The sequence below is a fragment of the Hyla sarda genome, chromosome 10 (assembly GCF_029499605.1).
Source record: "Hyla sarda isolate aHylSar1 chromosome 10, aHylSar1.hap1, whole genome shotgun sequence".
Taxonomy (NCBI): Eukaryota; Metazoa; Chordata; class Amphibia; order Anura; family Hylidae; genus Hyla; species Hyla sarda.
The window spans coordinates 63,176,496-63,191,080 of record NC_079198.1 but is presented as its reverse complement, the minus strand read 5'-3'; the positions used below and the strand labels follow the sequence as shown (position 1 = coordinate 63,191,080).

Here is a 14,585-nt window from a genome sequence, read left to right as displayed (position 1 = left end):
CTGGTCTGTGTACATGTCTACAATTACCGTTGTACTTTTCAACATGTTATTGCGTGTGGGCACAGATGCAATCCGCAATGTTGCTACTTTAGCTTCAAGTCATGTAACCATCTACTTACTGATTTGAGATTTCTCAGCTGAGATATTGGTACCACACTGCTATAAACTGTAGTCTTCCTATGGTATAACATAATAACATACTTTCACAACTTTATTGCTAAGTGGTAAGTATCCATACTATTAAAAAAGACAGAACAACAACTCCAAGGAATTTGTCATATTGAAAATGCAGTCCAATCTGCAGGCACCATGTAAGGCTGGGTTCACACTACGTTTTCTCCCATACGGGAGCGCATACGGCAGGGGTGAGCTAAAACCTCGCGCTCCCGTATGCCTTCGTATGCGCTCCCGTATGTCATTCATTTCAATGAGCCGGCCGGAGTGAAACGTTCGGTCCGGTCGGCTCATTATTGCGCCGTATGCGCTTTTACAACCGGACCTAAAACTGTGGTCAACCACGGTTTGAGGTCCGGTTGTAAAAGCGCATACGGTGATCTACTTCTAGAAACGGTTTTAATTGGACAATCAGCATAGGCAAATCTAGAGTGGTAGTATCCAAACATTTAGCAAATAGACTATGCATGGCAACTAAAAGGACTATATGGACAAATCTAGGAAACCTCTCCTCCCTTTCCCCTTCTCACTCTGGTGGGCATAATTGTTGAAATAGGAGTGATTGCAGTGTAAATGGGACCCACACCTTCCAATGATCACATATGTACGATTGTAGGAGACGCCAGTAGAACGCTTAGTGTGAGTACCCCAAGGCCCCATGATACATGTTTGTAAGTGGGGACCTAAATTTAGGACAATGAGTGATCCTATCTGGGAAGTTATGAGAGGGCAAAATGTTGAAGCCATTTAGGGCTGCGTGAGCGACCTTGAAATCTGTCTCCCTCCATCTCTCATTGATAAAATTTTTCCCTACAGCTGCCCACCCACTCAACACTATGTCAGTAATGTCCCCTGTCCATCTTTCCCACGTCCGGAATACTTGTTTGGGATCTAGTTTTTGGAAGCTGCTGCGTACAAATCAGAGATTGACCTTCTCTGGGATTGCCTATAATGTTATCTAAAATGTGGGTCGGGGCTTCCTTCGACAGATTCCATAATCTAGACAAACAAAAGGTATGTGCCTGATTGGCATAGAGAGTGTGGGACAGGGGGAGGTCAAACATGCGGAGCATTTCTCCCTGAGTGAGCCATCTACGGTCATCAATATGAATCAGTCGCCCCACCGTCTTAACCCCTTGTAAGGGATTAGGTAACGGGGATAACGTCTCCTGGGTAGACAGGCACAGTTTTGCAGGAACACTGTAGAAATTGCAGTCCAAACAACAGGGAATTCGTTTAACTGACCTCAGCCAGTTTTATTGACAGGTTGAGGTACAGAACATAAAATATATAAACAAAATCCTAAGCCTGTCCGGCTCTAACCAACAACAGGAAACCTCACTAACCAAGTGCTGGGCACCAAACAATATAGCAAAGTCCATACCACTTGTAGTGCTCTCACAGGCTCCATGCAGATAACCTATTCCCAGGCTAAGAGAGAGATGTGTCTGCATTCTCAGCCTTATATCAGGCCAGCACACCTGAGGAGTGTTTACCTGACAGCCCAAAACCCGGACTGTCCAGATGGAGTGGGGGCCCACCCTTCTCTCCCCACTCCAGCAACACAGGCCCTAAAAACACACAGGTTTTATACAAACCCAATTGCAGAGACGTCTGCATAGACCTCTGCTGAACATTTCCCTGGTTGCTTTAAATTACATAAGTGAGGAACCTCGGGCACACATAGACCCCGTCCACTACTTCTCCAGACACTCTGTCACACCCGCTAGAAAGCCATAATTTCAACCATGGAGAAGATTTACCCTGCGGGAATTCTGGATGGTCAAGCAGGGTATCCTTTTGGATAACAGAAAGGAAATGCCAAAAAACTTTATGCACTTCCTTCTCTAGGTCACTATGGTGTCTTGCAGTAGCACTGAGCCCCTGATCACTACCGGAAGTTTAGCATATGAAGTGTGAAGCAGTGCTGGTAGAGACCAAGGGGCGGCCATCGCTGCTTCCACCGCTAGATTGGAGATATAGTCAGAGGAGTGCAGCCTATCAAGCACGTGGCAGAAGAAAAAAGCCAAATTATAGCCCATGATGTTCGGGAAATTAATTCCTCCCTCAACCTTGCTAAGCATGAGCTTCTGTAAAGCTATGCGCGGGTGCTTGCCTTGCCATAGGAAGCATTGAAAGGCTGTGTTGAGGCATCTAATGTCATCATGGCGAAGTACAAGTGAGAGCGTTTGCAAGGGGTAAAACAAGCGGGGGAAACTAATCATTTTAACGAGATGGCATCTACCCAGGAAAGATAAGGTTAAGGGCTAGAGATGAGCACATTTTTGAAAAATTTGATTCGGACATTTTGACAAATTTTCCGAAAAAATTTGGTTCGGTCTGAATTTATTTGCCGATTTATCGAATCTGTATTAACCCCTTAAGGACTCAGGGTTTTTCAGTTTTTGCACTTTCGTTTTTTCCTCCTTACCTTTTAAAAATCATAACCCTTTCAATTTTCAGCCTAAAAATCCATATTAAATCTTATTTTTTGCGTCGCCAATTCTACTTTGCAGTGAAATTAGTCATTTTACCCAAAAATGTACGGCGAAGCGGAAAAAAAATCAGTGTGCGACAAAATCGAAGAAAAAATGCCATTTTGTAACTTTTAGGGGCTTACGTTTCTACGCAGTGCATATTTCGGTAAAAATTACACCTTATCATTATTCTGTAGGTCCATACGGTTAAAATTATACCCTACTTATATAGGTTTGATTTTGTCACACTTCTGGAAAAAATCATAACTACATGCAGGAAAATTTATACGTTTAAAAATGTCATCTTCTGACCCCTATAACTTTTTTATTTTTCCACGTACGTGTCGGTATGATGACTCATTTTTTGCGCCGTGATCTAAAGTTTTTATCGGTATGATTTTTGTTTTGATCAGACTTTTTGATCACTTTTTATTCATTTTTTAATGGTAGAACACGTGACCAAAAATGCGCTTTTTTTGACTTTGGAATTTTTTTCCGCGTACGCCATTGACCGTGCGGTTTAATTAATAATATATTTTTATATTTCGGACATTTACGCACACGGCGATACCACATATGTTTATTTATTTATTTTTTTACACTGTTTTATTTTTTTTATGGGAAAAGGGGGGTGATTCAAACTTTTATTAGGGAAGGGGTTAAATGACCTTTATTAACACATTTTTTTTGCTTTTTTTTTGCAGTGTTATAGGTCCCATAGGGACCTATAACACTGCACACACTGACCTTTTACACAGATCACAGGCGTGTATTAACACGCCTGCGATCAGTGTTATCGGCGCTTGACTGCTCCTGCCTGGATCTCAGGCACGGAGCAGTCATTCGCCGATCGAACACCGAGGAGGCAGGTAAGGGCCCTCCCGGTGTCCTGCAAGCTGTTCGGGATGCCGCGATTTCACTGCTGTGGTCCCGAACAGCCCGACTGAGCAGCCGGGTCACTTTCACTTTCACTTTAGAAGGGTTAATACCGCACATCGCCGCGATCGGCGATGTGTGGTATTAGCCGCGGGTCCCGGCCATTGATGAGCGCCTGGACCGACGCGATATGATGCGGGATCGTGGCGCGATCCCGCTTCATATTGTGGGAGCCGGCGCAGGACGTAAATATACGTCCTGCGTCCTTAAGGGGTTAAAATGGCTGTTTCTGGCCTACAGGAAGCCTCAATAGGGGTGTAGAACAATTCGCCTTGCTGTAACACGTGCTGTGCTGGGTTAGTGAAATAACACTGTTATTCAGTATGACATGCAGATTAGAGGTGTCGCTATTAGAATCAATGTCGAAAAGTGGCACAATGACAGAGCCTGGAGGTGGCATCAGTATGAGGAGACCATATAGTGGCTGAATGACACAGCGTGGAGGTGGCAGCAGCATGAGTAGACCATGTAGTACCTGAATGACATAGCGTGGAGGTGGCAGCAGCATGAGAAGACCATATAGTGGCTGAATTACACAGCATGGAGTTGGTGGCAGAAGAAAACTGTCTCTTTCGTAAAAGTGTTAGTGTGCACAAGTAAGTATTGAAGAAACACATTACGTAAAACTTAACTTTTAATAATATTCTTAGGATAAAATATATGTACCCAATTTTTTTTTAATCAAACAAAAGGAAAGGTGTGCAAAAAACACCATGTGTGTTACGCCGAGCGCTCCGGGTCCCTGCTCCTCCCCGGAGCGCTCGCGGCGTTCTCCTCTCTGCAGCGCCCCGGTCAGACCCGCTGACCAGGAGCGCTGCACTGAAATTCACGATGGGGATGCGATTCGCATAGCGGGACGCACCCGCTCGCGTATAGCATCCCAAGCCACTTACCCGTCCCGGTCCCCGACTGTCACGTTCTGGCGCGCGCGGCTCTGCTCTCTAGGGCGCGCACGCGCCAGCTCTCTAAGATTTGAAGGGCCAGTGCACCAATGAGTGGTGCCTGGCCCAATCAGTCTAATAAGCTTCCACCTGCTCCCTGTCCATATAACCTCACTTCCCCTTCACTTCCTGGCCGGATCTTGTTGCCTTGTGCCAGAGAAAGCGTTTAGTGTATGTCCAAAGCATGTGTTCCAGACCTTCTGCTGTTGCCCCTGACTACGACCCTTGTTGCCTGCCCTGACCTTCTGCTACGTCCGACCTTGCTCTTGCCTTGTCCTTTTGTACCGCGCCTATCTCAGCAGTCAGAGAGGTTGAGCCATTGCCGGTGGATACGACCTGGTTGCTACCGCCGCTGCAAGACCATCCTGCTTTGCGGCGGGCTCTGGTGAATACCAGTAGCAACTTAGAACCGGTCCGTCGGCACGGTCCACGCCAATCCCTCTCTGACACAGAGGATCCACCTCCAGCCTGCCGAATCCTAACAACAGTTAGTTCAATAGTGTAGTATCACATCTTGTCTCATATCTGGACCAGCTGGAAAACAAGTATCTAACTCTAGAATCCAATCTAGAATCTTATCTCTGTAGTATGATTAAGGCCGGTAAACCCGGTTGTAACGTGTCACTTTATCCTGTTGTTCCTTTGGTGTTCTAATTAAAGAAGGTTTTATTCCTGCGACACCTATTGGTGTATCAGAGATACCTTTGCTGCAGCCATATTGCTATATGCTTACAAGTCCCATATAAAGAGTAATGCTATTATGTATTCTAATCTGAATATTAGTAAAATAATCATTGTAATAGTAAAATCTAATTTTGTATGCAAAGTGTAACATAATAATCTATGATCATGTAAGTGGCACATTTAGGTCACCATAGGAGAAGAGTGCCTTTAGCTGCAGTAGGTTATCTAATGATGCATCCCTTTGATAGTCCAACATTTTTCTTCTGCTATTGCTAAATGCTTAGGAATTTCAGTTACAGGAGGAAAAAAAACTAAAAGTAGCAAACCTGCAGATTCCAGGGGGACATAAATACGTGCCTATCATAGGAACAAATTGATTGGACGTCTGAGACTCTTAACCCCCTGTGCCATTTCTGCAATAGAATTTGTCTATAGCCTTTGCAGTGGTGAATTTCTTAAGCTTGAATATTGACACTGCCATAAGCATGACCTTCTAACATCCCCTGAGAACCACATTTTATTCCTTGACTCATCTACTTAGTCTTCTTTCCCAGCTCTCAAAATTCTGCTAACCATTTCCGCAAGCATTTCTTTTAAGACAGCTATTTGTATGAACATGCACTTCAAGTCATGTTTCTCTTCCATTAATGTCTTTAAGATAAGGCCAGATGGATTTGTAGAACAGACAGGAATTGCTGAATGTACAGACATTTATAATTATTGGGTAGTGATCCGCAGAGTGTTACAAAAGACGGAATGGTTTTTTTTTCTCCCCACTGTGAAACAAGCACATCTAATATAGCTCATGATTCTTTTGTCTTCTAGTAAATCATCACAAACAAATCACTTGCAAACCTAGCATCATTCCTATAGAAAATAAGAAAAGAAAGCTTTTAGCAAATTGTTTGCAATAGCAGCAAAATCATTATGATATGCTGAAAGGAAGAGAGAGCCTTTGATCTTATTAACCCCAAGTATGCTTAGCCAAGTATCTAGGTAGAATATTCTGCTGCACTGTAAGAACTGTTTGTTTGCTGGTATATTAGAGTTGGATCATAACCTTCATAAATGTAGCTTCATTTTCTGGCAAGAGCAGGTTTACATAAGAACAGCACAACAGCGCAACTTAGCAAGAACCTTCCAATAATACAGTACAATACTGTTAAGAATATGAAGATATTACCATATATACTCGAGTATAAGCCACGTTTTCAGAATTATTTTTCGGGCTGCAAACACCCCCCTCGCCTTATACTCGAGTGAACTCTCCGCCTGTCAAACCCTTCATCAGTGGTCTTCAACCTGCGGACCTCCAGATGTTTCAAAACTACAACTCCCAGCATGCCCGGACCACTGCGGCCTTCGTCATCATCCAGTCCCCCCTCCCCTTTTGTTTTGTACTCACCTCCCCTTGGCAGGAAGTTAGGGTGAGCTGGTCTGGGCCATCTATCAAGCAGTGACCGTCCGGTGGGGAGGATTAGTCGTTGCAGGCTGTCCATTTTCACCGGGGGGGCCTCTTCTCCGCGCTTCGGGCCCGGCCCTGGACTAGTGATGTTGCCTTGACGACGACGCACAGGGACGTTCATGCGCCGGGCCCGAAGCATGGAGAAGAGCCCCCCCCGGGTAAAAATGGACAGCCCGCAATGACTTATCCTCCCCACCTGCAGCATAGATGGCCCGGACCAGCTCACCCTAACTTCCCGCCGAGGGGTGGTGAGTACAAAACAAAAGGGATGATGACGAAGGACGCAGTGGTCTTCAACCTGCGGACCTACAGAGGTTTCCAAACTACAACACCCAGCATGTCCGGACAGCCAATGGCTGTCCGGGCATGCTGGGAGTTGTAGTTTTGCAACATCTGGAGGTCCGCAGGTTGAAGACCATTGATGAAGGGATTGACAGGTGGTGATGATGAAGGGGGGGGGGTGATGACGGGGGTCTGGATGATGACGGGGGTCTGGATGAATACATGGGGGGATGATGTATTTCCCACCCTAGGCTTATAGCCGAGTCAATAACTTTTCCTGGGTTTTTGGGGTAAAATTAGAGGCCTCAGCTTATATTCGGGTCGGCTTATACTCGAGTATATACGGTAATAAGATAAATGATAATGATTCTGTTGGGAAAACATAATATTAGAAATTGCTTTCCAAAAGTCCTAAATCTATTGAGGCCATCCCGGACTTCAGGTGTCTGGGTATCTTCTAGTATTTTCCACTGGCCTAACTTTTTTCACAGCACTCACTGGCTGTGGTTGTGTCGCCCTTTGTAGGGATAAAGAGTCCTATAGTAAAGACATAGGGGGGATTTTATCATCGGTTTTACCCTGGTTTTGTGGTGTACATTTGTCTCACAGTTTGTCTCAGGTGCTGTTTTGAGACTTTTCATTGCGAATTTTGCTTTAGAAGGTTTTCCAAAAGGAACACACCAAGTCCTTATTTCAGTTGATATCATGCAGTGGTAAGGAATTCATAATTTGCTGCTTTTCAGTTTGTTGCATCTTTTGTCGCAACTGCGCTAACTTAGGGGCAAATCTACACCAGCCCTGACTTACAGAACTGGCTTACAGAACTGATTGTGGACAGCATTTTTAAAAAAAAAGCTGCACATTTTGTGGCACAGAATAAGCAATAAGTAGCACAAAAAGTCACAAAGGTATCACCATACAAAGTTGTGTACTGAAGTAACCAATGTGATCAGCACCAGATTTATCACTTGCTCTGCCCCATGTAAGGAATCTGGTGCAGGTTCACAGTTTCCACCACATGAATTAATGGGTAAAAAGACGTTCACCTACACCACTCTTGATGAATTTCCCCCATTAAGAGCAGGAGAACAGAGCTGGTATATGACACCTGATGTACTGCCTGTTCCATGTCCTGGATGTGCAAACCTTCTTAGTTCTTCCTTAGGACAGACTTGCTTCACTTATTTTTTCATTAGCTGGCCAGGAGCCCCTGGATGCCATTTCTTGTCATATTATACTGTGTTCGGCTGTCTGATTCAGGCCACCAGCAGCCTGAGACCCAAGAGTCCCAGCAGTGTAACTATGGAGGTTGCAATGGTTACACTTGTAACCAAGCCCCTATGTCAATGGTCCAACAATTCCCCACATCACACTAAGGTTTACTGTTGCCTTATAGAGTATGGAGATGTGACAGCCCTCTTCCTTCCTATGTGAAGGATGCAAGAGACAGGACATATAAACTGCTGCATGATATGGGTGTGAAGAGCTATATTGAGGCTGCACATGGCTCTGCGTTCTGTGCTACACACACAGCTCTGCAAGGTATATTTAGCACACTCACGGCTCTGCACTGTCTACTACGCACAACTCTTCATTGTATACTACACACACAGAACACACATCCTACCAACCAACACCTTACTCCTGCATTGCATGCATTACACTCACACATCTTCACTGTATCCGTTAGCATCAATTTCAGGGCTCCATAGTCTGTATATGTCAAGATACCATCAAATTTTCTTATGACCCTGTTTCTATTGACCTTAAAGGTATGTGTACACAGCTAAATTTCCCAAAAGTGGAAAAATACACAGTGAAATTCATGGCAGAAGTTCAAAGGGTAGCCTAGAAATTATGTCCCGTAGTTGCGCCTTTTGACCAGGATTTAATCACAGTCATAGACATAGTTAAGCCAAAGGGTTTCTTGTTGTTTTTTTTTTTTTTTTTATGTGTATAGTACCATAAAAGTTACGCAGACATGAGAAAACTCATTGTACATGCAGCCCTTCTCTTCAGTTAGCTGAGTTATTTGTATTATTTCGTTTATCATGTACTATCTTTGCATTAAACTTTGGGTTTGCATACTAAGTTTTGTGTGTATTGTTATGTCTTATGCTGAGATAAGAAATTAAAAGAAAGAAGTTAAAAGAATGTAAAAATATCAACCTTTCTCTGACCACCTTTGGCTGCTGCAACCAAGCCAGATGTGGCTAACAATTTAATGACCAATCTACAAAACTGTCCTCTCACTTTTCGGCAGGTGTCTGTGCCGTTTGGAATGTTTTTTGACTATTAACTTTCATTGACATGGCTCAAATAGGGGCATTTGTCCTAGAGGAGAGTTCCAATTTCTGACATCAACACACTGCTGTCTATGAAACACATGAATAAAGTTGTCCTTTTTTCACTAAATATATCTGTGACAGCTATCAGTTCTGACAACAAATCGCTTGGCATATATTTCCTAATTATTTATTACTTCCTGCCCTCCTTTGTAGGATGATGTATGGATGCACAGATTTGACAGACTCCAGGTTGGACGTGGTGGTTATAGATAAATGCAGTCTGAAAGCTTTGCATGGTTAGTGGCAAAGATTCTAGAATGAATACTGACAGATACAACACAAACCATTATCATATAAAACATACAAAATGAGAAACCTGGTTAGCGCATTTGGTTGTTGTATTTCGTGCCAGTAGCATATACAGATGGTTTGTCTGTTGTCTGATGCTCTGGACCATGCCTTATTAACTCAGTCCTCTCACAAAGTGTAAGCACCAGTGACTTAGTTTATTTCGGCTGTAGAAAGAGAACAGACTATGGAAAAAAAGGACAGTGCCATCTGGGTGTACAGAAACTTGTCCCATCTGGATAAGACTTTTGTAAGACATACTATATATGCCAGCTATAACTGTGTAGACAACTCTTCGGTTACAGTAGCATCAATTTTCATCATAACATTGTAGATTCTTTAAAGGGAAAGGTATTGTTATGAAGACTTGATTTAAAGATAGTTTCCAAGATTAAAAAATAAATAAAAAATGACAACCTGATATGGATATAAAATAACAAACAACACTATACTTACCTATATTCTGCTACTTTTACCTTCCTTATTGTTTCTGCTTACATCCCTGGATGACAAACCCTCTCTGCTCTCCTGATGAAGTCTCACCAGAAGTCTGCAATGCGTATAGAACTTTAATGAAGGCTCTTTATATCTTCTATTGGACCTGCTATGTGCACCAATATTGGTATGTCCGTTATTGGGATTTATGGACCGCACTGGACATCACTCATTGCCATACGAGAGTGTATGGAATGTCATCAGGAGAGCAGGCAGTGTGTTTTAGTGATGGAAGTGCTGGACTCAGAAAGTAGAAGACTGGTGAGTATAGTGTTTTTCGTAAAGGGCCAAATTTGCCACTAGGACATTTGCCTGGAACAGCAGTGTTGGGGGGGGGGGGGGTTATTGGGGGCAGCACTTTGTGATTCACTTAGCCAAGTTCTGTGTGTAAGGGTGAGATATACAATGAACGTGCAACAAAACCTGCATTTAAGGCATGTGAAGTCACCCTAATGGGGCATATTCAGTCCTTATTATTCCCTTGTGTGCCTAGGAAACCACAAGCTAGAGGTATGGCCCTAAATTAATATTTTTATAAACCTAGTAGGCCGTATTTAATATTTACAAAAAGCACTTTAATTATGTAAAATAAACTGTACCTGAATACATCTGGATATCTCTAACAATGTGCCCAATTGGGATATACAGTATGAACGTCACATGGGGCTAGGGGGGAAGCAAAATGAATGACTGTGGATTTATTGTGACTGTGTTATACAACCTTTCCCTTGCACAAACTATTTCATACTGTAGAATAGTGTATACTAACATGGATTTTTTATGTGTTAATTTAGCAAAGAAATACACTTTTCATGAGGGTCTCTCTAGAATGGCTATTCTAGCTATTAAAACAAAAATAATTTTTATACAGCAACAAATAGTCAGCTCACCAAGATCCATCCCTATCACATACCGTATTTATCGGGGTATACCACGCACCGGCCTATAACACGCACCCTCATTTTACCAAGGATATTTGGGTAAAAAAAGTTTTTTACCCAAATATCCATGATAAAATGAGGGTGCGTGTGTGCGCGAGTATACCCCGATATACCCCCAGGAAAGGCAGGGGGAGAGAGGCCGTCGCTGCCCGCTTCTCTCCCCCTGCCTTTCCTGGGGTCTAGAGCGCTGCTGCCGGCCCTTTTCACCCCCTGGTTATCGGGGTCATTGCTATGCGCTGAACGGCGCGGCGCTCTGACGTCATGCGCCGCGCCGTTCAGCGCATAGCAATGATGCCGGGGACGCACGACGGAGGCCTGGAGCAGCGCGGACCCGACTCAGGTAATTATGCCACCGGGGATGGGGGGAGGCAACGGGGCAGCGCCGCCGGCAATGGGTGCCGCTGCCCCTTCTCTCCCCCTGGCTGTCGGCGCCGCTTCTCTCTCCCTGGCTATCGGCGCCGGCACCGATAGTCAGGGGGACAGAACGGGCAGCGGCGCCGATAACCAGGGGGTGAAAAGGGCCGGCAGCAGCGCTCTAGACCCCAGGAAAGGCAGGGGGAGAGAAGCGGGCAGCGACGGCCTCTCTCCCCCTGCCTTTCCTGGGGGTGTATCGGGGTATAACACGCACACAGACTTTAGGCTAAAAATTTTAGGCCTATTTTGGGAATAACATACAGTTTTTTGGAATTTCAATTTTCCATGCAGATCGATCTGTTAGCTTAAATAAGAGAATCTTAAAATTAAGAACATTATTTCAACAATGTGTTAACAGCATAAAATAGTATTTGCCCTTCAGCTTAATGTCTATTTTATGTCCAAGATTTTGTAGTAGTTGATAGTAACATCATAAGGTTGAAAAAAGATAAGCATCAGTCAAGTTCAATCTATAAGCCTACTTTGCTCCTACTGTGTTGACCCAGAGGACGGCAAAACGGTCTTATGAGACAAATGCCAACTGCCCCATTCCGAGGGAAAAATTCCTTCCCGACTCCAATTATGGCAATCAGAACAAATCCCTGGATAAATCCCTTCTGTCCCTATAAATCTAGTATCCATACCCTGTAATGTTTTGAAGTATTTTATCGAGTTCACCATGACCACTTCCTCTGGGAGAGAGTTTCATAGTCTCACTGCTCTTACAGTAAAGAACCCCCGTCTGTGCTGGTGAAGAAACCTTCTTTACTCTAGACATAGAGAATGCCCCTTGTTATAGATACAGTCCTGGGTATAAATAGATAATGGGAGAGTTCTCTGTGCTGTCCCCTGATATATTTATACATAGTTATTTGGTCGCCCCTTAGCTGTCCTTTTTCTAAACTACATAACCCTAATTCTGAGAATTGTATACCATATATAGTCTTCCCATTCCCCATATTACTCTGGATCCTTTATCAAATCTTTTGTTTTCTAATGAAGAGATACAAGGCCCTCTACAGAGGGCTAAATGCTAAAATGATGTAACCAATTAGGGGAGGTTAGACGCTAACTGCAAGCTGAGGTCCAGATTTATCAAACTGTGTGAGAGACAAATTGGTGAAAGCTGAGCTGTGATTGGTGCTGTGGGAAAGTCACTTCACTTTTTCTCTAACACAGTTTCATAAATCTAGGCCTTAGTGTTTATTGAGTTTATTATTGAGTTTATTAAGAATGTTATCATTTAACTCAATGCATGATCTTTTAAGTGTACTCTGAAACTCTGTATCAGAGAAACAAACCTATAAATAGCTTTAGTAGATAATGAGTAAGCGCATTATTTTGGACTATTTTAGACTGTATCTATAAGACATCCTTTACTTTAGTGATCTGCAAACTGTGTCCCTTCAGATGTTACAAAACTACAACTCCCAGCACATCCGGACAACCGTTGGCTGTAAGAATTAGTTTTTATTTGCCTTCCCCGGTGACTTTGAAAGGGTGTTCCAGAGTAAAAAAAAAGAAAAAATCAAATATACTGATTTGTAAATTACTTCTTTGTAAAAAATAAATAAAATCAAGCCTCCAAGTACTTATCATCTTCTGTACTGTTACGCCGAGCGCTCCGGGTCCCCGCTCCTCCCCGGAGCGCTCGCTACACTCTCCTCACTGCAGCGCTCCGGTCAGATCCACTGACCCGGGGCGCTGCGATACCGCCTCCAGCCGGGATGCGATTCGCGATGCGGGTAGCGCCCGCTCGCGACGCGCACCCCGGCTCCCGTACCTGACTCGCTCTCCGTCGGTCCTGTCCCGGCGCGCGCGGCCCCGCTCCCTAGGGCGCGCGCGCGCCGGGTCTTTGCGATTTAAAGGGCCACTGCGCCGCTGATTGGCGCAGTGGTTCCAATTAGTGTGTTCACCTGTGCACTTCCCTATATCACCTCACTTCCCCTGCACTTCCTTGCCGGATCTTGTTGCCATCGTGCCAGTGAAAGCGTTTCCTTGTGTGTTCCTAGCCTGTGTTCCAGACCTCCTGCCGTTGCCCCTGACTACGATCCTTGCTGCCTGCCCCGACCTTCTGCTACGTCCGACCTTGCTTCTGTCTACTCCCTTGTACCGCGCCTATCTTCAGCAGCCAGAGAGGTTGAGCCGTTGCTAGTGGATACGACCTGGTCACTACCGCCGCAGCAAGACCATCCCGCTTTGCGGCGGGCTCTGGTGAAAACCAGTAGTGACTTAGAACCGATCCACTAGCACGGTCCACGCCAATCCCTCTCTGGCACAGAGGATCCACTACCTGCCAGCCGGCATCGTGACAGTAGATCCGGCCATGGATCCCGCTGAAGTTCCTCTGCCAGTTGTCGCTGACCTCACCACGGTGGTCGCCCAGCAGTCACAACAGATAGCGCAACAAGGCCAACAGCTGTCTCAACTGACCGTGATGCTACAGCAGCTACTACCACAGCTTCAGCAATCATCTCCTCCGCCAGCTCCTGCACCTCCTCCGCAGCGAGTGGCCGCTTCTGGTCTACGACTATCCTTGCCGGATAAATTTGATGGGGACTCTAAGTTTTGCCGTGGCTTTCTTTCCCAATGTTCCCTGCACTTGGAGATGATGTCAGACCAGTTTCCCACTGAAAGGTCTAAGGTGGCTTTCGTAGTCAGCCTTCTGTCTGGAAAAGCCCTGTCTTGGGCCACACCGCTCTGGGACCGCAATGACCCCGTCACTGCCTCTGTACACTCCTTCTTCTCGGAAATTCGAAGTGTCTTTGAGGAACCTGCCCGAGCCTCTTCTGCTGAGACTGCCCTGTTGAACCTGGTCCAGGGTAATTCTTCCGTTGGCGAGTATGCCGTACAATTCCGTACTCTTGCTTCAGAATTATCCTGGAATAATGAGGCCCTCTGCGCGACCTTTAAAAAAGGCCTATCCAGCAACATTAAAGATGTTCTGGCCGCACGAGAAATCCCTGCTAACCTACATGAACTCATTCACCTAGCCACTCGCATTGACATGCGTTTTTCCGAAAGGCGTCAGGAGCTCCGCCAGGATATGGACTCTGTTCGCACGAGGCGTTTCTTCTCCCTGGCTCCTCTCTCCTCTGGTCCCCTGCAATCTGTTCCTGTGCCTCCCGCCGTGGAGGCTA

The 14,585-nt window shown here is 44.9% G+C and overlaps 1 protein-coding gene across 5 annotated transcripts in view; it reads right to left on the bottom strand.

The window, feature by feature from the left end:
- The window catches only part of GRIN2D (glutamate ionotropic receptor NMDA type subunit 2D), an 855,799-nt gene that overhangs the window by 436,159 nt on the left and 405,055 nt on the right, over positions 1-14,585 (bottom strand). The gene's annotated exons all lie outside the window — the stretch shown is intronic.